Source organism: Carassius gibelio, chromosome A4 (assembly GCF_023724105.1).
Source record: "Carassius gibelio isolate Cgi1373 ecotype wild population from Czech Republic chromosome A4, carGib1.2-hapl.c, whole genome shotgun sequence".
In the NCBI taxonomy this organism is placed as follows: Eukaryota; Metazoa; Chordata; class Actinopteri; order Cypriniformes; family Cyprinidae; genus Carassius; species Carassius gibelio.
Window position 1 is genome coordinate 16,880,693 of NC_068374.1, and position 24,770 is coordinate 16,905,462.

At 48.5% G+C, this 24,770-nt stretch overlaps 27 non-coding genes across 27 annotated transcripts; 14 read left to right on the plus strand and 13 right to left on the minus strand.

Moving 5' to 3' along the window:
• Positions 1–985: 985 nt before the first annotated feature.
• On the minus strand, positions 986–1,068 carry trnal-cag (transfer RNA leucine (anticodon CAG)). The gene has a single exon. It is a non-coding gene; the product is annotated as a tRNA-Leu (tRNA).
• Positions 1,069–1,164: 96 nt separating this feature from the next.
• trnam-cau (transfer RNA methionine (anticodon CAU)) lies at positions 1,165–1,238 on the plus strand. Its single transcript has one exon. It is a non-coding gene; the product is annotated as a tRNA-Met (tRNA).
• A 4,764-nt stretch (positions 1,239–6,002) lies between these two features.
• trnam-cau (transfer RNA methionine (anticodon CAU)) lies at positions 6,003–6,076 on the plus strand. Its single transcript has one exon. It is a non-coding gene; the product is annotated as a tRNA-Met (tRNA).
• A 1,209-nt stretch (positions 6,077–7,285) lies between these two features.
• Positions 7,286–7,368, minus strand: trnal-cag (transfer RNA leucine (anticodon CAG)). The gene has a single exon. It is a non-coding gene; the product is annotated as a tRNA-Leu (tRNA).
• Positions 7,369–7,464: 96 nt separating this feature from the next.
• On the plus strand, positions 7,465–7,538 carry trnam-cau (transfer RNA methionine (anticodon CAU)). The gene has a single exon. It is a non-coding gene; the product is annotated as a tRNA-Met (tRNA).
• A 1,205-nt stretch (positions 7,539–8,743) lies between these two features.
• trnal-cag (transfer RNA leucine (anticodon CAG)) lies at positions 8,744–8,826 on the minus strand. The gene has a single exon. It is a non-coding gene; the product is annotated as a tRNA-Leu (tRNA).
• Positions 8,827–8,922: 96 nt separating this feature from the next.
• On the plus strand, positions 8,923–8,996 carry trnam-cau (transfer RNA methionine (anticodon CAU)). The gene has a single exon. It is a non-coding gene; the product is annotated as a tRNA-Met (tRNA).
• A 1,205-nt stretch (positions 8,997–10,201) lies between these two features.
• On the minus strand, positions 10,202–10,284 carry trnal-cag (transfer RNA leucine (anticodon CAG)). The gene has a single exon. It is a non-coding gene; the product is annotated as a tRNA-Leu (tRNA).
• Positions 10,285–10,380: 96 nt separating this feature from the next.
• trnam-cau (transfer RNA methionine (anticodon CAU)) lies at positions 10,381–10,454 on the plus strand. The gene has a single exon. It is a non-coding gene; the product is annotated as a tRNA-Met (tRNA).
• A 1,205-nt stretch (positions 10,455–11,659) lies between these two features.
• On the minus strand, positions 11,660–11,742 carry trnal-cag (transfer RNA leucine (anticodon CAG)). Its single transcript has one exon. It is a non-coding gene; the product is annotated as a tRNA-Leu (tRNA).
• A 96-nt stretch (positions 11,743–11,838) lies between these two features.
• trnam-cau (transfer RNA methionine (anticodon CAU)) lies at positions 11,839–11,912 on the plus strand. Its single transcript has one exon. It is a non-coding gene; the product is annotated as a tRNA-Met (tRNA).
• A 1,205-nt stretch (positions 11,913–13,117) lies between these two features.
• Positions 13,118–13,200, minus strand: trnal-cag (transfer RNA leucine (anticodon CAG)). Its single transcript has one exon. It is a non-coding gene; the product is annotated as a tRNA-Leu (tRNA).
• Positions 13,201–13,296: 96 nt separating this feature from the next.
• On the plus strand, positions 13,297–13,370 carry trnam-cau (transfer RNA methionine (anticodon CAU)). The gene has a single exon. It is a non-coding gene; the product is annotated as a tRNA-Met (tRNA).
• Positions 13,371–14,575: 1,205 nt separating this feature from the next.
• trnal-cag (transfer RNA leucine (anticodon CAG)) lies at positions 14,576–14,658 on the minus strand. Its single transcript has one exon. It is a non-coding gene; the product is annotated as a tRNA-Leu (tRNA).
• Positions 14,659–14,754: 96 nt separating this feature from the next.
• On the plus strand, positions 14,755–14,828 carry trnam-cau (transfer RNA methionine (anticodon CAU)). Its single transcript has one exon. It is a non-coding gene; the product is annotated as a tRNA-Met (tRNA).
• A 1,205-nt stretch (positions 14,829–16,033) lies between these two features.
• Positions 16,034–16,116, minus strand: trnal-cag (transfer RNA leucine (anticodon CAG)). The gene has a single exon. It is a non-coding gene; the product is annotated as a tRNA-Leu (tRNA).
• A 96-nt stretch (positions 16,117–16,212) lies between these two features.
• Positions 16,213–16,286, plus strand: trnam-cau (transfer RNA methionine (anticodon CAU)). The gene has a single exon. It is a non-coding gene; the product is annotated as a tRNA-Met (tRNA).
• Positions 16,287–17,491: 1,205 nt separating this feature from the next.
• Positions 17,492–17,574, minus strand: trnal-cag (transfer RNA leucine (anticodon CAG)). The gene has a single exon. It is a non-coding gene; the product is annotated as a tRNA-Leu (tRNA).
• Positions 17,575–17,670: 96 nt separating this feature from the next.
• trnam-cau (transfer RNA methionine (anticodon CAU)) lies at positions 17,671–17,744 on the plus strand. The gene has a single exon. It is a non-coding gene; the product is annotated as a tRNA-Met (tRNA).
• Positions 17,745–18,949: 1,205 nt separating this feature from the next.
• trnal-cag (transfer RNA leucine (anticodon CAG)) lies at positions 18,950–19,032 on the minus strand. Its single transcript has one exon. It is a non-coding gene; the product is annotated as a tRNA-Leu (tRNA).
• Positions 19,033–19,128: 96 nt separating this feature from the next.
• trnam-cau (transfer RNA methionine (anticodon CAU)) lies at positions 19,129–19,202 on the plus strand. Its single transcript has one exon. It is a non-coding gene; the product is annotated as a tRNA-Met (tRNA).
• Positions 19,203–20,407: 1,205 nt separating this feature from the next.
• Positions 20,408–20,490, minus strand: trnal-cag (transfer RNA leucine (anticodon CAG)). The gene has a single exon. It is a non-coding gene; the product is annotated as a tRNA-Leu (tRNA).
• Positions 20,491–20,586: 96 nt separating this feature from the next.
• trnam-cau (transfer RNA methionine (anticodon CAU)) lies at positions 20,587–20,660 on the plus strand. The gene has a single exon. It is a non-coding gene; the product is annotated as a tRNA-Met (tRNA).
• Positions 20,661–21,865: 1,205 nt separating this feature from the next.
• trnal-cag (transfer RNA leucine (anticodon CAG)) lies at positions 21,866–21,948 on the minus strand. Its single transcript has one exon. It is a non-coding gene; the product is annotated as a tRNA-Leu (tRNA).
• Positions 21,949–22,044: 96 nt separating this feature from the next.
• On the plus strand, positions 22,045–22,118 carry trnam-cau (transfer RNA methionine (anticodon CAU)). Its single transcript has one exon. It is a non-coding gene; the product is annotated as a tRNA-Met (tRNA).
• A 1,205-nt stretch (positions 22,119–23,323) lies between these two features.
• trnal-cag (transfer RNA leucine (anticodon CAG)) lies at positions 23,324–23,406 on the minus strand. The gene has a single exon. It is a non-coding gene; the product is annotated as a tRNA-Leu (tRNA).
• Positions 23,407–23,502: 96 nt separating this feature from the next.
• On the plus strand, positions 23,503–23,576 carry trnam-cau (transfer RNA methionine (anticodon CAU)). The gene has a single exon. It is a non-coding gene; the product is annotated as a tRNA-Met (tRNA).
• The last annotated feature ends 1,194 nt before the right edge of the window (positions 23,577–24,770 follow it).

Consider the following 24,770-nt stretch of genomic DNA (forward strand, 5'->3'; position numbering starts at 1 on the left):
TTTGACACCCGTGGCTTAGAAAGAAAGAGTGAGGTTCTCTGTCCCCTTTCGTGTGGGTTTCCCTGTGTCTCCTGGGGGCAAAAGGCCACAGCTCCTCTTCAGGGCAGGTGAAATGATGCTTTGTGGAAAACTGTGAGGTTCCAGGTAAATTCCCTGAATCTCATCCAGCGACATTGCGTGTAGGCCCATGCAATCCTTTTATTTACAGTGAAGTCAAAATTCTGCATGCATGCTGGCTAATGCTACATGAAGGCAGCAATAGCATCCCTCTCATATTCATGTAACATGTGGCCACGTCCTCCTGAGGTTTTGTGAAGTTTCAAAGGCCATATTGCTGCACTGGCCCGGTCCTGAAGATTTGCCTTGTACAACGTTCGGAAGATTAGACCCTTCCGATCAGAGCAGGCCACACAACTCCTTGTCCAAGCTCTTTGTTTTCTCCAGACTGGACTACTGCTATGCTCCCTTGGCGGGTCTTCCGGCACGTACTATCAAGCCTCTGCAACTGATCCAGGATGCAGCAGCGAGACTGGTCTTCAACGAGCCAAAGAAAGCCCACGTCACACCTCTCTTCATAATTTTGCACTGGCTACCAATAGCTGTTCGCATCAGATTCAAGGTACTGATGTTTGCCTACAAGATAACCACTGGCTCTGCAGCAATATACCTAAAGTCGCTGGTGCAGACCTACGCTTGCTTTCTGCAAGTGAACGATGCCTCGTGGTGCCATCCCAAAGAGGCACAAAATCACTCTCAAGGACCTTTTCCTGGACTGTTCCCAGCTGGTGGATCGGCCTGCCTATCTCAATTCGAGCAGCGGAGGCTTTAACCCTTTTCAAAAAGTGTCTAAAAACTCATCCTTGTCTTCAACGCCTGCCCAATTAATACTAGCATTTGCCTAATGCGTCGTTTTGTCAAAGTTAACGCCCTGCTGGCCCAACGTAGCAGAAGACTGAAGTCTCTGTCTGCAGCCAAAGGATAGGTCTGTCAGAAGTGGGATTCGAACCCACGCCTCCAGGGGAGACTGCGACCTGAACGCAGCGCCTTAGACCGCTCGGCCATCCTGACACCCTTGCCTGGCTAGAGATGGCCTGTTCGAGCCGCACCTGAAACCAGGGACCTAGAAGCTACTTTTTCTCTGTTCGGGCCCCCTTTAGCCCACGGGCCTCGTTGGCGCAGTTAGGCAGCGCGTCAGTCTCATAATCTGAAGGTCGTGAGTTCGAGCCTCACACGGGGCAGGGTGGTTCTTTTTTTCTGATAACTGAGAGAGCTTAGACCAGGGGTGTCAAACTAAATTCCTTTAGGGCCCAAGCCCTGTAGAGTGTTGTTCCAACCCTTCTCAAACACACAAGGCATGTAGTTTTCAAATGAGCCTGAAGGGCATGATTAGTTGGATCAGGTGTGTTCTATCAGGCTTGAATCTAAACTCTGCAGGTCTCCGGCCTTCCAGGGACTGAGTTTGACACCCGTGGCTTAGAAAGAAAGAGTGAGGTTCTCTGTCCCCTTTCGTGTGGGTTTCCCTGTGTCTCCTGGGGGCAAAAGGCCACAGCTCCTCTTCAGGGCAGGTGAAATGATGCTTTGTGGAAAACTGTGAGGTTCCAGGTAAATTCCCTGAATCTCATCCAGCGACATTGCGTGTAGGCCCGTGCAATCCTTTTATTTACAGTGAAGTCAAAATTCTGCATGCATGCTGGCTAATGCTACATGAAGGCAGCAATAGCATCCCTCTCATATTCATGTAACACGTGGCCACGTCCTCCTGAGGTTTTGTGAAGTTTCAAAGGCCATATTGCTGCACTGGCCCGGTCCTGAAGATTTGCCTTGTACAACGTTCGGAAGATTAGACCCTTCCGATCAGAGCAGGCCACACAACTCCTTGTCCAAGCTCTTTGTTTTCTCCAGACTGGACTACTGCTATGCTCCCTTGGCGGGTCTTCCGGCACGTACTATCAAGCCTCTGCAACTGATCCAGGATGCAGCAGCGAGACTGGTCTTCAACGAGCCAAAGAAAGCCCACGTCACACCTCTCTTCATAATTTTGCACTGGCTACCAATAGCTGTTCGCATCAGATTCAAGGTACTGATGTTTGCCTACAAGATAACCACTGGCTCTGCAGCAATATACCTAAAGTCGCTGGTGCAGACCTACGCTTGCTTTCTGCAAGTGAACGATGCCTCGTGGTGCCATCCCAAAGAGGCACAAAATCACTCTCAAGGACCTTTTCCTGGACTGTTCCCAGCTGGTGGATCGGCCTGCCTATCTCAATTCGAGCAGCGGAGGCTTTAACCCTTTTCAAAAAGTGTCTAAAAACTCATCCTTGTCTTCAACGCCTGCCCAATTAATACTAGCTTTTGCCTAATGCGTCGTTTTGTCAAAGTTAACGCCCTGCTGGCCCAACGTAGCAGAAGACTGAAGTCTCTGTCTGCAGCCAAAGGATAGGTCTGTCAGAAGTGGGATTCGAACCCACGCCTCCAGGGGAGACTGCGACCTGAACGCTAGCTGACGAAGGATAGTCCGACATAATTTCAGAAATGTTGAGCAATGTCGAACTGCGCAGCCAATCGCATCGAAGCGCTATGACATTTGGACCAATCGCGTCGAAGCGCCTTAACATTTCCAGCCAATCAAAAAGCGCAATTTATAACATTATCTTGACATTCGTGACATTTGACCAATCAGAGAGCAGGGGGATTTCGACGGCACGTTTCCGCGTCTCACCGCAAGGTGGAGGGGTCAGCGCTTCTAGTCAGGTGTCAATCAAGTTGCCGAACCGTGCCGAAGGTGTACGAAAGAATGACATCTTCCTCAGGGGGCGTGTCAGAGGTAAAAAAGGTTAATTACTCAAGTTTGTGACCTATGACAAGGGTCATTGTCGCGTAGTTCGACATAAAAAGTGGTACGAGATTTATCAATGGGTGAGTGTTTGTTACCTTTGCATTATAGATGTATAAAAATAAAAAATAATCGTAATCGAACATTATTAGTATCTTGGTTTAGTGTATTTGCATAAGAGAACAACACATCAGGCTTCAGAACAAACATTTACCTGGTCCCATTCATTTGAACGATGTAATGTGATGGTTGTGTTATGTTATGGCTTTCAACAGTGCAAACCAGAGTGTGTAATAATTGTTTATAGACATTTATGTAATGTTGCAGGTATTTTAAGAAATGTTCCTGTCTTGTATCTTTCTCCTCTAAATAGAGATACCAGTTGTAACATTATATATAAAATAAATGTGACTTGTGTCCTAGAAATGAATGAATGAATAAATATATGAATTTAATGAAGTATTTTATGCTCTCTTAAGGGACTCACTTGTATTGTGCATTATATTTGTTATAATGCTTACAGATAGAGAAATGTCAGATGCTGTCTCGTGGCCAAACAACCTTGCTTGGAGGTGTGCTGAAATGCATGTTTTTTATTAGTATCATTAGTATATTTACTGAAAAGGTTTCTTTCTGAATTATGTATTAAGGGTTTTTTTTTTTTTTGTCGTCTTAAGCCTCTACTGGACCAGCACAAAGGGTGGTGGAAGAACCTCATGCTGCTGAAACAGCAAAGAAGGCCATGGAGCAGAGTCAGCCTGACCCCCAGCCTCATCCCATGCCCCTGCCCCTGCCCCAGCCCCAGCCTACTGCACCTGTGGAAGCAAGAGTTGCAACACAATTTTCAATGGTAAGAATTAGTATTTAACTTTTTTAATAATACCACTTAAGAATGTGCTCAATTAAAATTCAAGAAAGTTCAGAACGTAAGATGAAGAAAAAAAGAAAAAGCAAGAATGCTATGAGATGCTGGCTGAGACCTACTAATTGTCACCCCTCTTGTACAGTGGGGGCACCTGTTGTCTGCTGAATGGTCAGTTTGAATATCTCAGATTTGGTTTAAGTCACATGGTCAAGGATAAATGTAGAATGTAACCTGTCTGCTTTCTCTCTTGAGACTAGACTCATGTCCCTCATGGCATCTCTCTCAATACTTCTCATGTGTTAAAGCTACATTATCTTTCTTTCTCAATCTCAGGTAACATACCACATAGACGCTGGCTATTATTAACTGTACACATATTAACAATTATTCCATCATGCAAATACTTTGTAGTAATTTCAGGAGTCAATACTGCTAATAAATATGGATGACACTTCTATTCAGAAAGAAATGTTTTTAAAAACCTGCATTTACTTAAAATAGTAATATTAATTAATTCTTCGTAATTCTTGCTATTATAACACATTCTGTCTTCTCACATTTTTGATTTACCAAACCAAGATTTACTGGCTCTCACATTGCTGCAGCAAAGCCAAATCTTAGTGTGGTCAGGAGACCTTCTCAGGTTGAAGACCAACCCAGCGCAGCAGTGTCTTGTGCCTCTATACCAAGCAGTACTGTCTCTGTAAGTAATGGCATAATCCATAAAGTATTCTATGAAGACACTTTTCACGTTCCATTCTGTACGAATTATTAAACTTGTTCAATTTTTTTTTTATACCAGAAAACCATATTTTTGTCGAAGTTTCAGGGTGTGCCAGTGTTCCAGGGTCTGCAAATGGTTCAGAGACTGTCAGCGGTCCATAGGATGCCACTGTTACAGCCTATTGTGCAGAGCACCAATTCTCAACCAGCTCCACAAACCATGCCCAAGAGACCCTACAAGGCAAACACTTGCAGGAAGTGTGGACAATTCAAAACCAGTGCAACGGGACATAGCCAGTACAGGGGCAAGGTGTATATACTGTCCACAGACTGAGAACATTACAAAAGAAAAGTGGTTAGAGTAAATGCGGAGAACCTTCTGCCAAATAATGTATACACTGTATATTTTTATTTATTGTTGTGTGTATATAGTTGTTTAAATATAGTTCACTATTGTTAATATTTGTGTCTAACATTATTTTATTTAACTTGATTTTTTAATCCTATTTAACTTTTACTTTTACCTTTTTAATTTATTGTTTGAAAACTTCATTTAATATTCATTACTGTTCTGTTAGCATAATTGTAAAATAAATAAAAAAAGCAAATTGAGAAATGTGTTTTGATTTCTACATTTATTTTCCTTTTAATTTTTTTTTTTTTTTTGAAAACTTATATAAATTTAATTTGTTTAATATTCATTACTGTTATGTTGGCATAATTGTAAAAAAAAAAAGAGAATGATTGCTTTTTTATTTGTACTTTAGTAAACATTTCATCAGTACACTGCAACAATAGAACGTATTCCTATAAAAAGATAATTTGCACTTTGTCATTTGTCACAGACATTTTTAAGCATAATAATGACTATTTTTGCATCCTGTTTTAATTAAAAATGACAGATTTAAAGGTGTCTTGAATGAATGTAACCTTAAAAAAAAATCTGATTTAATATCAATAAAATCACAACTAATAACATGCTTAAAATAAATATGAATACAACTACACACAATAACATGCTTAATCAGAATAAAAAATAATACAACAACTACTAAATAACTAATAATAACAAAACACATTTCCATTGGTGTATTAAAATGTAATGAAAAAAATATCAAACAAGCACATATATACATTTAATTAACCTTGAAACTTCATTTATTTAAAGCAATTAACAATAAAACAAAAAGTTATCTTTAGCTGGATTCGAACCCGGGTCGAGGGGAGCACCTGCAATAGAAAACAGTGTAATATAAATGCGCGAATTTACCGCAAGAAGAAACCGGAAGATGTATCACTGCGCGCATGCTAAGGAAGATCCGTCTTTGAACGTCAAATTTGACCCTTTCTTTTCTTCTTTTTTTCTTTCTCTTCTTCCCCTTCTCTTTTTCTTCCTTCCCTCTTTTCTTCCCTTCTTCCCCGTCTTTGACGAACTATTGTTCCCCAGCTTGAACGCAGCGCCTTAGACCGCTCGGCCATCCTGACACCCTTGCCTGGCTAGAGATGGCCTGTTCGAGCCGCACCTGAAACCAGGGACCTAGAAGCTACTTTTTCTCTGTTCGGGCCCCCTTTAACCCACGGGCCTCGTTGGCGCAGTTAGGCAGCGCGTCAGTCTCATAATCTGAAGGTCGTGAGTTCGAGCCTCACACGGGGCAGGGTGGTTCTTTTTTTCTGATAACTGAGAGAGCTTAGACCAGGGGTGTCAAACTAAATTCCTTTAGGGCCCGAGCCCTGTAGAGTGTTGTTCCAACCCTTCTCAAACACACAAGGCATGTAGTTTTCAAATGAGCCTGAAGGGCATGATTAGTTGGATCAGGTGTGTTCTATCAGGCTTGAATCTAAACTCTGCAGGTCTCCGGCCTTCCAGGGACTGAGTTTGACACCCGTGGCTTAGAAAGAAAGAGTGAGGTTCTCTGTCCCCTTTCGTGTGGGTTTCCCTGTGTCTCCTGGGGGCAAAAGGCCACAGCTCCTCTTCAGGGCAGGTGAAATGATGCTTTGTGGAAAACTGTGAGGTTCCAGGTAAATTCCCTGAATCTCATCCAGCGACATTGCGTGTAGGCCCGTGCAATCCTTTTATTTACAGTGAAGTCAAAATTCTGCATGCATGCTGGCTAATGCTACATGAAGGCAGCAATAGCATCCCTCTCATATTCATGTAACACGTGGCCACGTCCTCCTGAGGTTTTGTGAAGTTTCAAAGGCCATATTGCTGCACTGGCCCGGTCCTGAAGATTTGCCTTGTACAACGTTCGGAAGATTAGACCCTTCCGATCAGAGCAGGCCACACAACTCCTTGTCCAAGCTCTTTGTTTTCTCCAGACTGGACTACTGCTATGCTCCCTTGGCGGGTCTTCCGGCACGTACTATCAAGCCTCTGCAACTGATCCAGGATGCAGCAGCGAGACTGGTCTTCAACGAGCCAAAGAAAGCCCACGTCACACCTCTCTTCATAATTTTGCACTGGCTACCAATAGCTGTTCGCATCAGATTCAAGGTACTGATGTTTGCCTACAAGATAACCACTGGCTCTGCAGCAATATACCTAAAGTCGCTGGTGCAGACCTACGCTTGCTTTCTGCAAGTGAACGATGCCTCGTGGTGCCATCCCAAAGAGGCACAAAATCACTCTCAAGGACCTTTTCCTGGACTGTTCCCAGCTGGTGGATCGGCCTGCCTATCTCAATTCGAGCAGCGGAGGCTTTAACCCTTTTCAAAAAGTGTCTAAAAACTCATCCTTGTCTTCAACGCCTGCCCAATTAATACTAGCATTTGCCTAATGCGTCGTTTTGTCAAAGTTAACGCCCTGCTGGCCCAACGTAGCAGAAGACTGAAGTCTCTGTCTGCAGGCAGCCAAAGGATAGGTCTGTCAGAAGTGGGATTCGAACCCACGCCTCCAGGGGAGACTGCAACCTGAACGCAGCGCCTTAGACCGCTCGGCCATCCTGACACCCTTGCCTGGCTAGAGATGGCCTGTTCGAGCCGCACCTGAAACCAGGGACCTAGAAGCTACTTTTTCTCTGTTCGGGCCCCCTTTAGCCCACGGGCCTCGTTGGCGCAGTTAGGCAGCGCGTCAGTCTCATAATCTGAAGGTCGTGAGTTCGAGCCTCACACGGGGCAGGGTGGTTCTTTTTTTCTGATAACTGAGAGAGCTTAGACCAGGGGTGTCAAACTAAATTCCTTTAGGGCCCTAGCCCTGTAGAGTGTTGTTCCAACCCTTCTCAAACACACAAGGCATGTAGTTTTCAAATGAGCCTGAAGGGCATGATTAGTTGGATCAGGTGTGTTCTATCAGGCTTGAATCTAAACTCTGCAGGTCTCCGGCCTTCCAGGGACTGAGTTTGACACCCGTGGCTTAGAAAGAAAGAGTGAGGTTCTCTGTCCCCTTTCGTGTGGGTTTCCCTGTGTCTCCTGGGGGCAAAAGGCCACAGCTCCTCTTCAGGGCAGGTGAAATGATGCTTTGTGGAAAACTGTGAGGTTCCAGGTAAATTCCCTGAATCTCATCCAGCGACATTGCGTGTAGGCCCGTGCAATCCTTTTATTTACAGTGAAGTCAAAATTCTGCATGCATGCTGGCTAATGCTACATGAAGGCAGCAATAGCATCCCTCTCATATTCATGTAACACGTGGCCACGTCCTCCTGAGGTTTTGTGAAGTTTCAAAGGCCATATTGCTGCACTGGCCCGGTCCTGAATATTTGCCTTGTACAACGTTCGGAAGATTAGACCCTTCCGATCAGAGCAGGCCACACAACTCCTTGTCCAAGCTCTTTGTTTTCTCCAGACTGGACTACTGCTATGCTCCCTTGGCGGGTCTTCCGGCACGTACTATCAAGCCTCTGCAACTGATCCAGGATGCAGCAGCGAGACTGGTCTTCAACGAGCCAAAGAAAGCCCACGTCACACCTCTCTTCATAATTTTGCACTGGCTACCAATAGCTGTTCGCATCAGATTCAAGGTACTGATGTTTGCCTACAAGATAACCACTGGCTCTGCAGCAATATACCTAAAGTCGATGGTGCAGACCTACGCTTGCTTTCTGCAAGTGAACGATGCCTCGTGGTGCCATCCCAAAGAGGCACAAAATCACTCTCAAGGACCTTTTCCTGGACTGTTCCCAGCTGGTGGATCGGCCTGCCTATCTCAATTCGAGCAGCGGAGGCTTTAACCCTTTTCAAAAAGTGTCTAAAAACTCATCCTTGTCTTCAACGCCTGCCCAATTAATACTAGCATTTGCCTAATGCGTCGTTTTGTCAAAGTTAACGCCCTGCTGGCCCAACGTAGCAGAAGACTGAAGTCTCTGTCTGCAGCCAAAGTATAGGTCTGTCAGAAGTGGGATTCGAACCCACGCCTCCAGGGGAGACTGCGACCTGAACGCAGCGCCTTAGACCGCTCGGCCATCCTGACACCCTTGCCTGGCTAGAGATGGCCTGTTCGAGCCGCACCTGAAACCAGGGACCTAGAAGCTACTTTTTCTCTGTTCGTGCCCCCTTTAGCCCACGGGCCTCGTTGGCGCAGTTAGGCAGCGCGTCAGTCTCATAATCTGAAGGTCGTGAGTTCGAGCCTCACACGGGGCAGGGTGGTTCTTTTTTTCTGATAACTGAGAGAGCTTAGACCAGGGGTGTCAAACTAAATTCCTTTAGGGCCCGAGCCCTGTAGAGTGTTGTTCCAACCCTTCTCAAACACACAAGGCATGTAGTTTTCAAATGAGCCTGAAGGGCATGATTAGTTGGATCAGGTGTGTTCTATCAGGCTTGAATCTAAACTCTGCAGGTCTCCGGCCTTCCAGGGACTGAGTTTGACACCCGTGGCTTAGAAAGAAAGAGTGAGGTTCTCTGTCCCCTTTCGTGTGGGTTTCCCTGTGTCTCCTGGGGGCAAAAGGCCACAGCTCCTCTTCAGGGCAGGTGAAATGATGCTTTGTGGAAAACTGTGAGGTTCCAGGTAAATTCCCTGAATCTCATCCAGCGACATTGCGTGTAGGCCCGTGCAATCCTTTTATTTACAGTGAAGTCAAAATTCTGCATGCATGCTGGCTAATGCTACATGAAGGCAGCAATAGCATCCCTCTCATATTCATGTAACACGTGGCCACGTCCTCCTGAGGTTTTGTGAAGTTTCAAAGGCCATATTGCTGCACTGGCCCGGTCCTGAATATTTGCCTTGTACAACGTTCGGAAGATTAGACCCTTCCGATCAGAGCAGGCCACACAACTCCTTGTCCAAGCTCTTTGTTTTCTCCAGACTGGACTACTGCTATGCTCCCTTGGCGGGTCTTCCGGCACGTACTATCAAGCCTCTGCAACTGATCCAGGATGCAGCAGCGAGACTGGTCTTCAACGAGCCAAAGAAAGCCCACGTCACACCTCTCTTCATAATTTTGCACTGGCTACCAATAGCTGTTCGCATCAGATTCAAGGTACTGATGTTTGCCTACAAGATAACCACTGGCTCTGCAGCAATATACCTAAAGTCGCTGGTGCAGACCTACGCTTGCTTTCTGCAAGTGAACGATGCCTCGTGGTGCCATCCCAAAGAGGCACAAAATCACTCTCAAGGACCTTTTCCTGGACTGTTCCCAGCTGGTGGATCGGCCTGCCTATCTCAATTCGAGCAGCGGAGGCTTTAACCCTTTTCAAAAAGTGTCTAAAAACTCATCCTTGTCTTCAACGCCTGCCCAATTAATACTAGCATTTGCCATATGCGTCGTTTTGTCAAAGTTAACGCCCTGCTGGCCCAACGTAGCAGAAGACTGAAGTCTCTGTCTGCAGCCAAAGGATAGGTCTGTCAGAAGTGGGATTCGAACCCATGCCTCCAGGGGAGACTGCGACCTGAACGCAGCGCCTTAGACCGCTCGGCCATCCTGACACCCTTGCCTGGCTAGAGATGGCCTGTTCGAGCCGCACCTGAAACCAGGGACCTAGAAGCTACTTTTTCTCTGTTCGGGCCCCCTTTAGCCCACGGGCCTCGTTGGCGCAGTTAGGCAGCGCGTCAGTCTCATAATCTGAAGGTCGTGAGTTCGAGCCTCACACGGGGCAGGGTGGTTCTTTTTTTCTGATAACTGAGAGAGCTTAGACCAGGGGTGTCAAACTAAATTCCTTTAGGGCCCGAGCCCTGTAGAGTGTTGTTCCAACCCTTCTCAAACACACAAGGCATGTAGTTTTCAAATGAGCCTGAAGGGCATGATTAGTTGGATCAGGTGTGTTCTATCAGGCTTGAATCTAAACTCTGCAGGTCTCCGGCCTTCCAGGGACTGAGTTTGACACCCGTGGCTTAGAAAGAAAGAGTGAGGTTCTCTGTCCCCTTTCGTGTGGGTTTCCCTGTGTCTCCTGGGGGCAAAAGGCCACAGCTCCTCTTCAGGGCAGGTGAAATGATGCTTTGTGGAAAACTGTGAGGTTCCAGGTAAATTCCCTGAATCTCATCCAGCGACATTGCGTGTAGGCCCGTGCAATCCTTTTATTTACAGTGAAGTCAAAATTCTGCATGCATGCTGGCTAATGCTACATGAAGGCAGCAATAGCATCCCTCTCATATTCATGTAACACGTGGCCACGTCCTCCTGAGGTTTTGTGAAGTTTCAAAGGCCATATTGCTGCACTGGCCCGGTCCTGAAGATTTGCCTTGTACAACGTTCGGAAGATTAGACCCTTCCGATCAGAGCAGGCCACACAACTCCTTGTCCAAGCTCTTTGTTTTCTCCAGACTGGACTACTGCTATGCTCCCTTGGCGGGTCTTCCGGCACGAACTATCAAGCCTCTGCAACTGATCCAGGATGCAGCAGCGAGACTGGTCTTCAACGAGCCAAAGAAAGCCCACGTCACACCTCTCTTCATAATTTTGCACTGGCTACCAATAGCTGTTCGCATCAGATTCAAGGTACTGATGTTTGCCTACAAGATAACCACTGGCTCTGCAGCAATATACCTAAAGTCGATGGTGCAGACCTACGCTTGCTTTCTGCAAGTGAACGATGCCTCGTGGTGCCATCCCAAAGAGGCACAAAATCACTCTCAAGGACCTTTTCCTGGACTGTTCCCAGCTGGTGGATCGGCCTGCCTATCTCAATTCGAGCAGCGGAGGCTTTAACCCTTTTCAAAAAGTGTCTAAAAACTCATCCTTGTCTTCAACGCCTGCCCAATTAATACTAGCATTTGCCTAATGCGTCGTTTTGTCAAAGTTAACGCCCTGCTGGCCCAACGTAGCAGAAGACTGAAGTCTCTGTCTGCAGCCAAAGTATAGGTCTGTCAGAAGTGGGATTCGAACCCACGCCTCCAGGGGAGACTGCGACCTGAACGCAGCGCCTTAGACCGCTCGGCCATCCTGACACCCTTGCCTGGCTGGAGATGGCCTGTTCGAGCCGCACCTGAAACCAGGGACCTAGAAGCTACTTTTTCTCTGTTCGGGCCCCCTTTAGCCCACGGGCCTCGTTGGCGCAGTTAGGCAGCGCGTCAGTCTCATAATCTGAAGGTCGTGAGTTCGAGCCTCACACGGGGCAGGGTGGTTCTTTTTTTCTGATAACTGAGAGAGCTTAGACCAGGGGTGTCAAACTAAATTCCTTTAGGGCCCGAGCCCTGTAGAGTGTTGTTCCAACCCTTCTCAAACACACAAGGCATGTAGTTTTCAAATGAGCCTGAAGGGCATGATTAGTTGGATCAGGTGTGTTCTATCAGGCTTGAATCTAAACTCTGCAGGTCTCCGGCCTTCCAGGGACTGAGTTTGACACCCGTGGCTTAGAAAGAAAGAGTGAGGTTCTCTGTCCCCTTTCGTGTGGGTTTCCCTGTGTCTCCTGGGGGCAAAAGGCCACAGCTCCTCTTCAGGGCAGGTGAAATGATGCTTTGTGGAAAACTGTGAGGTTCCAGGTAAATTCCCTGAATCTCATCCAGCGACATTGCGTGTAGGCCCGTGCAATCCTTTTATTTACAGTGAAGTCAAAATTCTGCATGCATGCTGGCTAATGCTACATGAAGGCAGCAATAGCATCCCTCTCATATTCATGTAACACGTGGCCACGTCCTCCTGAGGTTTTGTGAAGTTTCAAAGGCCATATTGCTGCACTGGCCCGGTCCTGAATATTTGCCTTGTACAACGTTCGGAAGATTAGACCCTTCCGATCAGAGCAGGCCACACAACTCCTTGTCCAAGCTCTTTGTTTTCTCCAGACTGGACTACTGCTATGCTCCCTTGGCGGGTCTTCCGGCACGTACTATCAAGCCTCTGCAACTGATCCAGGATGCAGCAGCGAGACTGGTCTTCAACGAGCCAAAGAAAGCCCACGTCACACCTCTCTTCATAATTTTGCACTGGCTACCAATAGCTCTTCGCATCAGATTCAAGGTACTGATGTTTGCCTACAAGATAACCACTGGCTCTGCAGCAATATACCTAAAGTCGCTGGTGCAGACCTACGCTTGCTTTCTGCAAGTGAACGATGCCTCGTGGTGCCATCCCAAAGAGGCACAAAATCACTCTCAAGGACCTTTTCCTGGACTGTTCCCAGCTGGTGGATCGGCCTGCCTATCTCAATTCGAGCAGCGGAGGCTTTAACCCTTTTCAAAAAGTGTCTAAAAACTCATCCTTGTCTTCAACGCCTGCCCAATTAATACTAGCATTTGCCTAATGCGTCGTTTTGTCAAAGTTAACGCCCTGCTGGCCCAACGTAGCAGAAGACTGAAGTCTCTGTCTGCAGCCAAAGGATAGGTCTGTCAGAAGTGGGATTCGAACCCACGCCTCCAGGGGAGACTGCGACCTGAACGCAGCGCCTTAGACCGCTCGGCCATCCTGACACCCTTGCCTGGCTAGAGATGGCCTGTTCGAGCCGCACCTGAAACCAGGGACCTAGAAGCTACTTTTTCTCTGTTCGGGCCCCCTTTAGCCCACGGGCCTCGTTGGCGCAGTTAGGCAGCGCGTCAGTCTCATAATCTGAAGGTCGTGAGTTCGAGCCTCACACGGGGCAGGGTGGTTCTTTTTTTCTGATAACTGAGAGAGCTTAGACCAGGGGTGTCAAACTAAATTCCTTTAGGGCCCGAGCCCTGTAGAGTGTTGTTCCAACCCTTCTCAAACACACAAGGCATGTAGTTTTCAAATGAGCCTGAAGGGCATGATTAGTTGGATCAGGTGTGTTCTATCAGGCTTGAATCTAAACTCTGCAGGTCTCCGGCCTTCCAGGGACTGAGTTTGACACCCGTGGCTTAGAAAGAAAGAGTGAGGTTCTCTGTCCCCTTTCGTGTGGGTTTCCCTGTGTCTCCTGGGGGCAAAAGGCCACAGCTCCTCTTCAGGGCAGGTGAAATGATGCTTTGTGGAAAACTGTGAGGTTCCAGGTAAATTCCCTGAATCTCATCCAGCGACATTGCGTGTAGGCCCGTGCAATCCTTTTATTTACAGTGAAGTCAAAATTCTGCATGCATGCTGGCTAATGCTACATGAAGGCAGCAATAGCATCCCTCTCATATTCATGTAACACGTGGCCACGTCCTCCTGAGGTTTTGTGAAGTTTCAAAGGCCATATTGCTGCACTGGCCCGGTCCTGAATATTTGCCTTGTACAACGTTCGGAAGATTAGACCCTTCCGATCAGAGCAGGCCACACAACTCCTTGTCCAAGCTCTTTGTTTTCTCCAGACTGGACTACTGCTATGCTCCCTTGGCGGGTCTTCCGGCACGTACTATCAAGCCTCTGCAACTGATCCAGGATGCAGCAGCGAGACTGGTCTTCAACGAGCCAAAGAAAGCCCACGTCACACCTCTCTTCATAATTTTGCACTGGCTACCAATAGCTGTTCGCATCAGATTCAAGGTACTGATGTTTGCCTACAAGATAACCACTGGCTCTGCAGCAATATACCTAAAGTCGATGGTGCAGACCTACGCTTGCTTTCTGCAAGTGAACGATGCCTCGTGGTGCCATCCCAAAGAGGCACAAAATCACTCTCAAGGACCTTTTCCTGGACTGTTCCCAGCTGGTGGATCGGCCTGCCTATCTCAATTCGAGCAGCGGAGGCTTTAACCCTTTTCAAAAAGTGTCTAAAAACTCATCCTTGTCTTCAACGCCTGCCCAATTAATACTAGCATTTGCCTAATGCGTCGTTTTGTCAAAGTTAACGCCCTGCTGGCCCAACGTAGCAGAAGACTGAAGTCTCTGTCTGCAGCCAAAGGATAGGTCTGTCAGAAGTGGGATTCGAACCCACGCCTCCAGGGGAGACTGCGACCTGAACGCAGCGCCTTAGACCGCTCGGCCATCCTGACACCCTTGCCTGTCTAGAGATGGCCTGTTCGAGCCGCACCTGAAACCAGGGACCTAGAAGCTACTTTTTCTCTGTTCGGGCCCCCTTTAGCCCACGGGCCTCGTTGGCGCAGTTAGGCAGCGCGTCAGTCTCATAATCTGAAGGTCGTGAGTTCGAGCCTCACACGGGGCAGGGTGGTTCTTTTTTTCTGATAACTGAGAGAGCTTAGACCAGGGGTGTCAAACTAAATTCCTTTAGGGCCCGAGCCCTGTAGAGTGTTGTTCCAACCCTTCTCAAACACACAAGGCATGTAGTTTTCAAATGAGCCTGAAGGGCATGATTAGTTGGATCAGGTGTGTTCTATCAGGCTTGAATCTAAACTCTGCAGGTCTCCGGCCTTCCAGGGACTGAGTTTGACACCCGTGGCTTAGAAAGAAAGAGTGAGGTTCTCTGTCCCCTTTCGTGTGGGTTTCCCTGTGTCTCCTGGGGGCAAAAGGCCACAGCTCCTCTTCAGGGCAGGTGAAATGATGCTTTGTGGAAAACTGTGAGGTTCCAGGTAAATTCCCTGAATCTCATCCAGCGACATTGCGTGTAGGCCCGTGCAATCCTTTTATTTACAGTGAAGTCAAAATTCTGCATGCATGCTGGCTAATGCTACATGAAGGCAGCAATAGCATCCCTCTCATATTCATGTAACACGTGGCCACGTCCTCCTGAGGTTTTGTGAAGTTTCAAAGGCCATATTGCTGCACTGGCCCGGTCCTGAAGATTTGCCTTGTACAACGTTCGGAAGATTAGACCCTTCCGATCAGAGCAGGCCACACAACTCCTTGTCCAAGCTCTTTGTTTTCTCCAGACTGGACTACTGCTATGCTCCCTTGGCGGGTCTTCCGGCACGTACTATCAAGCCTCTGCAACTGATCCAGGATGCAGCAGCGAGACTGGTCTTCAACGAGCCAAAGAAAGCCCACGTCACACCTCTCTTCATAATTTTGCACTGGCTACCAATAGCTGTTCGCATCAGATTCAAGGTACTGATGTTTGCCTACAAGATAACCACTGGCTCTGCAGCAATATACCTAAAGTCGCTGGTGCAGACCTACGCTTGCTTTCTGCAAGTGAACGATGCCTCGTGGTGCCATCCCAAAGAGGCACAAAATCACTCTCAAGGACCTTTTCCTGGACTGTTCCCAGCTGGTGGATCGGCCTGCCTATCTCAATTCGAGCAGCGGAGGCTTTAACCCTTTTCAAAAAGTGTCTAAAAACTCATCCTTGTCTTCAACGCCTGCCCAATTAATACTAGCATTTGCCTAATGCGTCGTTTTGTCAAAGTTAACGCCCTGCTGGCCCAACGTAGCAGAAGACTGAAGTCTCTGTCTGCAGCCAAAGTATAGGTCTGTCAGAAGTGGGATTCGAACCCACGCCTCCAGGGGAGACTGCGACCTGAACGCAGCGCCTTAGACCGCTCGGCCATCCTGACACCCTTGCCTGGCTAGAGATGGCCTGTTCGAGCCGCACCTGAAACCAGGGACCTAGAAGCTACTTTTTCTCTGTTCGTGCCCCCTTTAGCCCACGGGCCTCGTTGGCGCAGTTAGGCAGCGCGTCAGTCTCATAATCTGAAGGTCGTGAGTTCGAGCCTCACACGGGGCAGGGTGGTTCTTTTTTTCTGATAACTGAGAGAGCTTAGACCAGGGGTGTCAAACTAAATTCCTTTAGGGCCCGAGCCCTGTAGAGTGTTGTTCCAACCCTTCTCAAACACACAAGGCATGTAGTTTTCAAATGAGCCTGAAGGGCATGATTAGTTGGATCAGGTGTGTTCTATCAGGCTTGAATCTAAACTCTGCAGGTCTCCGGCCTTCCAGGGACTGAGTTTGACACCCGTGGCTTAGAAAGAAAGAGTGAGGTTCTCTGTCCCCTTTCGTGTGGGTTTCCCTGTGTCTCCTGGGGGCAAAAGGCCACAGCTCCTCTTCAGGGCAGGTGAAATGATGCTTTGTGGAAAACTGTGAGGTTCCAGGTAAATTCCCTGAATCTCATCCAGCGACATTGCGTGTAGGCCCGTGCAATCCTTTTATTTACAGTGAAGTCAAAATTCTGCATGCATGCTGGCTAATGCTACATGAAGGCAGCAATAGCATCCCTCTCATATTCATGTAACACGTGGCCACGTCCTCCTGAGGTTTTGTGAAGTTTCAAAGGCCATATTGCTGCACTGGCCCGGTCCTGAATATTTGCCTTGTACAACGTTCGGAAGATTAGACCCTTCCGATCAGAGCAGGCCACACAACTCCTTGTCCAAGCTCTTTGTTTTCTCCAGACTGGACTACTGCTATGCTCCCTTGGCGGGTCTTCCGGCACGTACTATCAAGCCTCTGCAACTGATCCAGGATGCAGCAGCGAGACTGGTCTTCAACGAGCCAAAGAAAGCCCACGTCACACCTCTCTTCATAATTTTGCACTGGCTACCAATAGCTGTTCGCATCAGATTCAAGGTACTGATGTTTGCCTACAAGATAACCACTGGCTCTGCAGCAATATACCTAAAGTCGCTGGTGCAGACCTACGCTTGCTTTCTGCAAGTGAACGATGCCTCGTGGTGCCATCCCAAAGAGGCACAAAATCACTCTCAAGGACCTTTTCCTGGACTGTTCCCAGCTGGTGGATCGGCCTGCCTATCTCAATTCGAGCAGCGGAGGCTTTAACCCTTTTCAAAAAGTGTCTAAAAACTCATCCTTGTCTTCAACGCCTGCCCAATTAATACTAGCATTTGCCATATGCGTCGTTTTGTCAAAGTTAACGCCCTGCTGGCCCAACGTAGCAGAAGACTGAAGTCTCTGTCTGCAGCCAAAGGATAGGTCTGTCAGAAGTGGGATTCGAACCCATGCCTCCAGGGGAGACTGCGACCTGAACGCAGCGCCTTAGACCGCTCGGCCATCCTGACACCCTTGCCTGGCTAGAGATGGCCTGTTCGAGCCGCACCTGAAACCAGGGACCTAGAAGCTACTTTTTCTCTGTTCGGGCCCCCTTTAGCCCACGGGCCTCGTTGGCGCAGTTAGGCAGCGCGTCAGTCTCATAATCTGAAGGTCGTGAGTTCGAGCCTCACACGGGGCAGGGTGGTTCTTTTTTTCTGATAACTGAGAGAGCTTAGACCAGGGGTGTCAAACTAAATTCCTTTAGGGCCCGAGCCCTGTAGAGTGTTGTTCCAACCCTTCTCAAACACACAAGGCATGTAGTTTTCAAATGAGCCTGAAGGGCATGATTAGTTGGATCAGGTGTGTTCTATCAGGCTTGAATCTAAACTCTGCAGGTCTCCGGCCTTCCAGGGACTGAGTTTGACACCCGTGGCTTAGAAAGAAAGAGTGAGGTTCTCTGTCCCCTTTCGTGTGGGTTTCCCTGTGTCTCCTGGGGGCAAAAGGCCACAGCTCCTCTTCAGGGCAGGTGAAATGATGCTTTGTGGAAAACTGTGAGGTTCCAGGTAAATTCCCTGAATCTCATCCAGCGACATTGCGTGTAGGCCCGTGCAATCCTTTTATTTACAGTGAAGTCAAAATTCTGCATGCATGCTGGCTAATGCTACATGAAGGCAGCAATAGCATCCCTCTCATATTCATGTAACACGTGGCCACGTCCTCCTGAGGTTTTGTGAAGTTTCAAAGGCCATATTGCTGCACTGGCCCGGTCCTGAAGATTTGCCTTGTACAACGTTCGGAAGATTAGACCCTTCCGATCAGAGCAGGCCACACAACTCCTTGTCCAAGCTCTTTGTTTTCTCCAGACTGGACTACTGCTATGCTCCCTTGGCGGGTCTTCCGGCACGTACTATCAAGCCTCTGCAACTGATCCAGGATGCAGCAGCGAGACTGGTCTTCAACGAGCCAAAGAAAGCCCACGTCACACCTCTCTTCATAATTTTGCACTGGCTACCAATAGCTGTTCGCATCAGATTCAAGGTACTGATGTTTGCCTACAAGATAACCACTGGCTCTGCAGCAATATACCTAAAGTCGATGGTGCAGACCTACGCTTGCTTTCTGCAAGTGAACGATGCCTCGTGGTGCCATCCCAAAGAGGCACAAAATCACTCTCAAGGACCTTTTCCTGGACTGTTCCCAGCTGGTGGATCGGCCTGCCTATCTCAATTCGAGCAGCGGAGGCTTTAACCCTTTTCAAAAAGTGTCTAAAAACTCATCCTTGTCTTCAACGCCTGCCCAATTAATACTAGCATTTGCCTAATGCGTCGTTTTGTCAAAGTTAACGCCCTGCTGGCCCAACGTAGCAGAAGACTGAAGTCTCTGTCTGCAGCCAAAGTATAGGTCTGTCAGAAGTGGGATTCGAACCCACGCCTCCAGGGGAGACTGCGACCTGAACGCAGCGCCTTAGACCGCTCGGCCATCCTGACACCCTTGCCTGGCTGGAGATGGCCTGTTCGAGCCGCACCTGAAACCAGGGACCTAGAAGCTACTTTTTCTCTGTTCGGGCCCCCTTTAGCCCACGGGCCTCGTTGGCGCAGTTAGGCAGCGCGTCAGTCTCATAATCTGAAGGTCGTGAGTTCGAGCCTCACACGGGGCAGGGTGGTTCTTTTTTTCTGATAACTGAGAGAGCTTAGACCAGGGGTGTCAAACTAAATTCCTTTAGGGCCCGAGCCCTGTAGAGTGTTGTTCCAACCCTTCTCAAACACACAAGGCATGTAGTTTTCAAATGAGCCTGAAGGGCATGATTAGTTGGATCAGGTGTGTTCTATCAGGCTTGAATCTAAACTCTGCAGGTCTCCGGCCTTCCAGGGACTGAGTTTGACACCCGTGGCTTAGAAAGAAAGAGTGAGGTTCTCTGTCCCCTTTCGTGTGGGTTTCCCTGTGTCTCCTGGGGGCAAAAGGCCACAGCTCCTCTTCAGGGCAGGTGAAATGATGCTTTGTGGAAAACTGTGAGGTTCCAGGTAAATTCCCTGAATCTCATCCAGCGACATTGCGTGTAGGCCCGTGCAATCCTTTTATTTACAGTGAAGTCAAAATTCTGCATGCATGCTGGCTAATGCTACATGAAGGCAGCAATAGCATCCCTCTCATATTCATGTAACACGTGGCCACGTCCTCCTGAGGTTTTGTGAAGTTTCAAAGGCCATATTGCTGCACTGGCCCGGTCCTGAATATTTGCCTTGTACAACGTTCGGAAGATTAGACCCTTCCGATCAGAGCAGGCCACACAACTCCTTGTCCAAGCTCTTTGTTTTCTCCAGACTGGACTACTGCTATGCTCCCTTGGCGGGTCTTCCGGCACGTACTATCAAGCCTCTGCAACTGATCCAGGATGCAGCAGCGAGACTGGTCTTCAACGAGCCAAAGAAAGCCCACGTCACACCTCTCTTCATAATTTTGCACTGGCTACCAATAGCTCTTCGCATCAGATTCAAGGTACTGATGTTTGCCTACAAGATAACCACTGGCTCTGCAGCAATATACCTAAAGTCGCTGGTGCAGACCTACGCTTGCTTTCTGCAAGTGAACGATGCCTCGTGGTGCCATCCCAAAGAGGCACAAAATCACTCTCAAGGACCTTTTCCTGGACTGTTCCCAGCTGGTGGATCGGCCTGCCTATCTCAATTCGAGCAGCGGAGGCTTTAACCCTTTTCAAAAAGTGTCTAAAAACTCATCCTTGTCTTCAACGCCTGCCCAATTAATACTAGCATTTGCCTAATGCGTCGTTTTGTCAAAGTTAACGCCCTGCTGGCCCAACGTAGCAGAAGACTGAAGTCTCTGTCTGCAGCCAAAGGATAGGTCTGTCAGAAGTGGGATTCGAACCCACGCCTCCAGGGGAGACTGCGACCTGAACGCAGCGCCTTAGACCGCTCGGCCATCCTGACACCCTTGCCTGGCTAGAGATGGCCTGTTCGAGCCGCACCTGAAACCAGGGACCTAGAAGCTACTTTTTCTCTGTTCGGGCCCCCTTTAGCCCACGGGCCTCGTTGGCGCAGTTAGGCAGCGCGTCAGTCTCATAATCTGAAGGTCGTGAGTTCGAGCCTCACACGGGGCAGGGTGGTTCTTTTTTTCTGATAACTGAGAGAGCTTAGACCAGGGGTGTCAAACTAAATTCCTTTAGGGCCCGAGCCCTGTAGAGTGTTGTTCCAACCCTTCTCAAACACACAAGGCATGTAGTTTTCAAATGAGCCTGAAGGGCATGATTAGTTGGATCAGGTGTGTTCTATCAGGCTTGAATCTAAACTCTGCAGGTCTCCGGCCTTCCAGGGACTGAGTTTGACACCCGTGGCTTAGAAAGAAAGAGTGAGGTTCTCTGTCCCCTTTCGTGTGGGTTTCCCTGTGTCTCCTGGGGGCAAAAGGCCACAGCTCCTCTTCAGGGCAGGTGAAATGATGCTTTGTGGAAAACTGTGAGGTTCCAGGTAAATTCCCTGAATCTCATCCAGCGACATTGCGTGTAGGCCCGTGCAATCCTTTTATTTACAGTGAAGTCAAAATTCTGCATGCATGCTGGCTAATGCTACATGAAGGCAGCAATAGCATCCCTCTCATATTCATGTAACACGTGGCCACGTCCTCCTGAGGTTTTGTGAAGTTTCAAAGGCCATATTGCTGCACTGGCCCGGTCCTGAATATTTGCCTTGTACAACGTTCGGAAGATTAGACCCTTCCGATCAGAGCAGGCCACACAACTCCTTGTCCAAGCTCTTTGTTTTCTCCAGACTGGACTACTGCTATGCTCCCTTGGCGGGTCTTCCGGCACGTACTATCAAGCCTCTGCAACTGATCCAGGATGCAGCAGCGAGACTGGTCTTCAACGAGCCAAAGAAAGCCCACGTCACACCTCTCTTCATAATTTTGCACTGGCTACCAATAGCTGTTCGCATCAGATTCAAGGTACTGATGTTTGCCTACAAGATAACCACTGGCTCTGCAGCAATATACCTAAAGTCGATGGTGCAGACCTACGCTTGCTTTCTGCAAGTGAACGATGCCTCGTGGTGCCATCCCAAAGAGGCACAAAATCACTCTCAAGGACCTTTTCCTGGACTGTTCCCAGCTGGTGGATCGGCCTGCCTATCTCAATTCGAGCAGCGGAGGCTTTAACCCTTTTCAAAAAGTGTCTAAAAACTCATCCTTGTCTTCAACGCCTGCCCAATTAATACTAGCATTTGCCTAATGCGTCGTTTTGTCAAAGTTAACGCCCTGCTGGCCCAACGTAGCAGAAGACTGAAGTCTCTGTCTGCAGCCAAAGGATAGGTCTGTCAGAAGTGGGATTCGAACCCACGCCTCCAGGGGAGACTGCGACCTGAACGCAGCGCCTTAGACCGCTCGGCCATCCTGACACCCTTGCCTGTCTAGAGATGGCCTGTTCGAGCCGCACCTGAAACCAGGGACCTAGAAGCTACTTTTTCTCTGTTCGGGCCCCCTTTAGCCCACGGGCCTCGTTGGCGCAGTTAGGCAGCGCGTCAGTCTCATAATCTGAAGGTCGTGAGTTCGAGCCTCACACGGGGCAGGGTGGTTCTTTTTTTCTGATAACTGAGAGAGCTTAGACCAGGGGTGTCAAACTAAATTCCTTTAGGGCCCGAGCCCTGTAGAGTGTTGTTCCAACCCTTCTCAAACACACAAGGCATGTAGTTTTCAAATGAGCCTGAAGGGCATGATTAGTTGGATCAGGTGTGTTCTATCAGGCTTGAATCTAAACTCTGCAGGTCTCCGGCCTTCCAGGGACTGAGTTTGACACCCGTGGCTTAGAAAGAAAGAGTGAGGTTCTCTGTCCCCTTTCGTGTGGGTTTCCCTGTGTCTCCTGGGGGCAAAAGGCCACAGCTCCTCTTCAGGGCAGGTGAAATGATGCTTTGTGGAAAACTGTGAGGTTCCAGGTAAATTCCCTGAATCTCATCCAGCGACATTGCGTGTAGGCCCGTGCAATCCTTTTATTTACAGTGAAGTCAAAATTCTGCATGCATGCTGGCTAATGCTACATGAAGGCAGCAATAGCATCCCTCTCATATTCATGTAACACGTGGCCACGTCCTCCTGAGGTTTTGTGAAGTTTCAAAGGCCATATTGCTGCACTGGCCCGGTCCTGAAGATTTGCCTTGTACAACGTTCGGAAGATTAGACCCTTCCGATCAGAGCAGGCCACACAACTCCTTGTCCAAGCTCTTTGTTTTCTCCAGACTGGACTACTGCTATGCTCCCTTGGCGGGTCTTCCGGCACGTACTATCAAGCCTCTGCAACTGATCCAGGATGCAGCAGCGAGACTGGTCTTCAACGAGCCAAAGAAAGCCCACGTCACACCTCTCTTCATAATTTTGCACTGGCTACCAATAGCTGTTCGCATCAGATTCAAGGTACTGATGTTTGCCTACAAGATAACCACTGGCTCTGCAGCAATATACCTAAAGTCGCTGGTGCAGACCTACGCTTGCTTTCTGCAAGTGAACGATGCCTCGTGGTGCCATCCCAAAGAGGCACAAAATCACTCTCAAGGACCTTTTCCTGGACTGTTCCCAGCTGGTGGATCGGCCTGCCTATCTCAATTCGAGCAGCGGAGGCTTTAACCCTTTTCAAAAAGTGTCTAAAAACTCATCCTTGTCTTCAACGCCTGCCCAATTAATACTAGCATTTGCCTAATGCGTCGTTTTGTCAAAGTTAACGCCCTGCTGGCCCAACGTAGCAGAAGACTGAAGTCTCTGTCTGCAGCCAAAGGATAGGTCTGTCAGAAGTGGGATTCGAACCCACGCCTCCAGGGGAGACTGCGACCTGAACGCAGCGCCTTAGACCGCTCGGCCATCCTGACACCCTTGCCTGGCTAGAGATGGCCTGTTCGAGCCGCACCTGAAACCAGGGACCTAGAAGCTACTTTTTCTCTGTTCGGGCCCCCTTTAGCCCACGGGCCTCGTTGGCGCAGTTAGGCAGCGCGTCAGTCTCATAATCTGAAGGTCGTGAGTTCGAGCCTCACACGGGGCAGGGTGGTTCTTTTTTTCTGATAACTGAGAGAGCTTAGACCAGGGGTGTCAAACTAAATTCCTTTAGGGCCCGAGCCCTGTAGAGTGTTGTTCCAACCCTTCTCAAACACACAAGGCATGTAGTTTTCAAATGAGCCTGAAGGGCATGATTAGTTGTATCAGGTGTGTTCTATCAGGCTTGAATCTAAACTCTGCAGGTCTCCGGCCTTCCAGGGACTGAGTTTGACACCCGTGGCTTAGAAAGAAAGAGTGAGGTTCTCTGTCCCCTTTCGTGTGGGTTTCCCTGTGTCTCCTGGGGGCAAAAGGCCACAGCTCCTCTTCAGGGCAGGTGAAATGATGCTTTGTGGAAAACTGTGAGGTTCCAGGTAAATTCCCTGAATCTCATCCAGCGACATTGCGTGTAGGCCCGTGCAATCCTTTTATTTACAGTGAAGTCAAAATTCTGCATGCATGCTGGCTAATGCTACATGAAGGCAGCAATAGCATCCCTCTCATATTCATGTAACACGTGGCCACGTCCTCCTGAGGTTTTGTGAAGTTTCAAAGGCCATATTGCTGCACTGTCCCGGTCCTGAAGATTTGCCTTGTACAACGTTCGGAAGATTAGACCCTTCCGATCAGAGCAGGCCACACAACTCCTTGTCCAAGCTCTTTGTTTTCTCCAGACTGGACTACTGCTATGCTCCCTTGGCGGGTCTTCCGGCACGTACTATCAAGCCTCTGCAACTGATCCAGGATGCAGCAGCGAGACTGGTCTTCAACGAGCCAAAGAAAGCCCACGTCACACCTCTCTTCATAATTTTGCACTGGCTACCAATAGCTGTTCGCATCAGATTCAAGGTACTGATGTTTGCCTACAAGATAACCACTGGCTCTGCAGCAATATACCTAAAGTCGCTGGTGCAGACCTACGCTTGCTTTCTGCAAGTGAACGATGCCTCGTGGTGCCATCCCAAAGAGGCACAAAATCACTCTCAAGGACCTTTTCCTGGACTGTTCCCAGCTGGTGGATCGGCCTGCCTATCTCAATTCGAGCAGCGGAGGCTTTAACCCTTTTCAAAAAGTGTCTAAAAACTCATCCTTGTCTTCAACGCCTGCCCAATTAATACTAGCATTTGCCTAATGCGTCGTTTTGTCAAAGTTAACGCCCTGCTGGCCCAACGTAGCAGAAGACTGAAGTCTCTGTCTGCAGCCA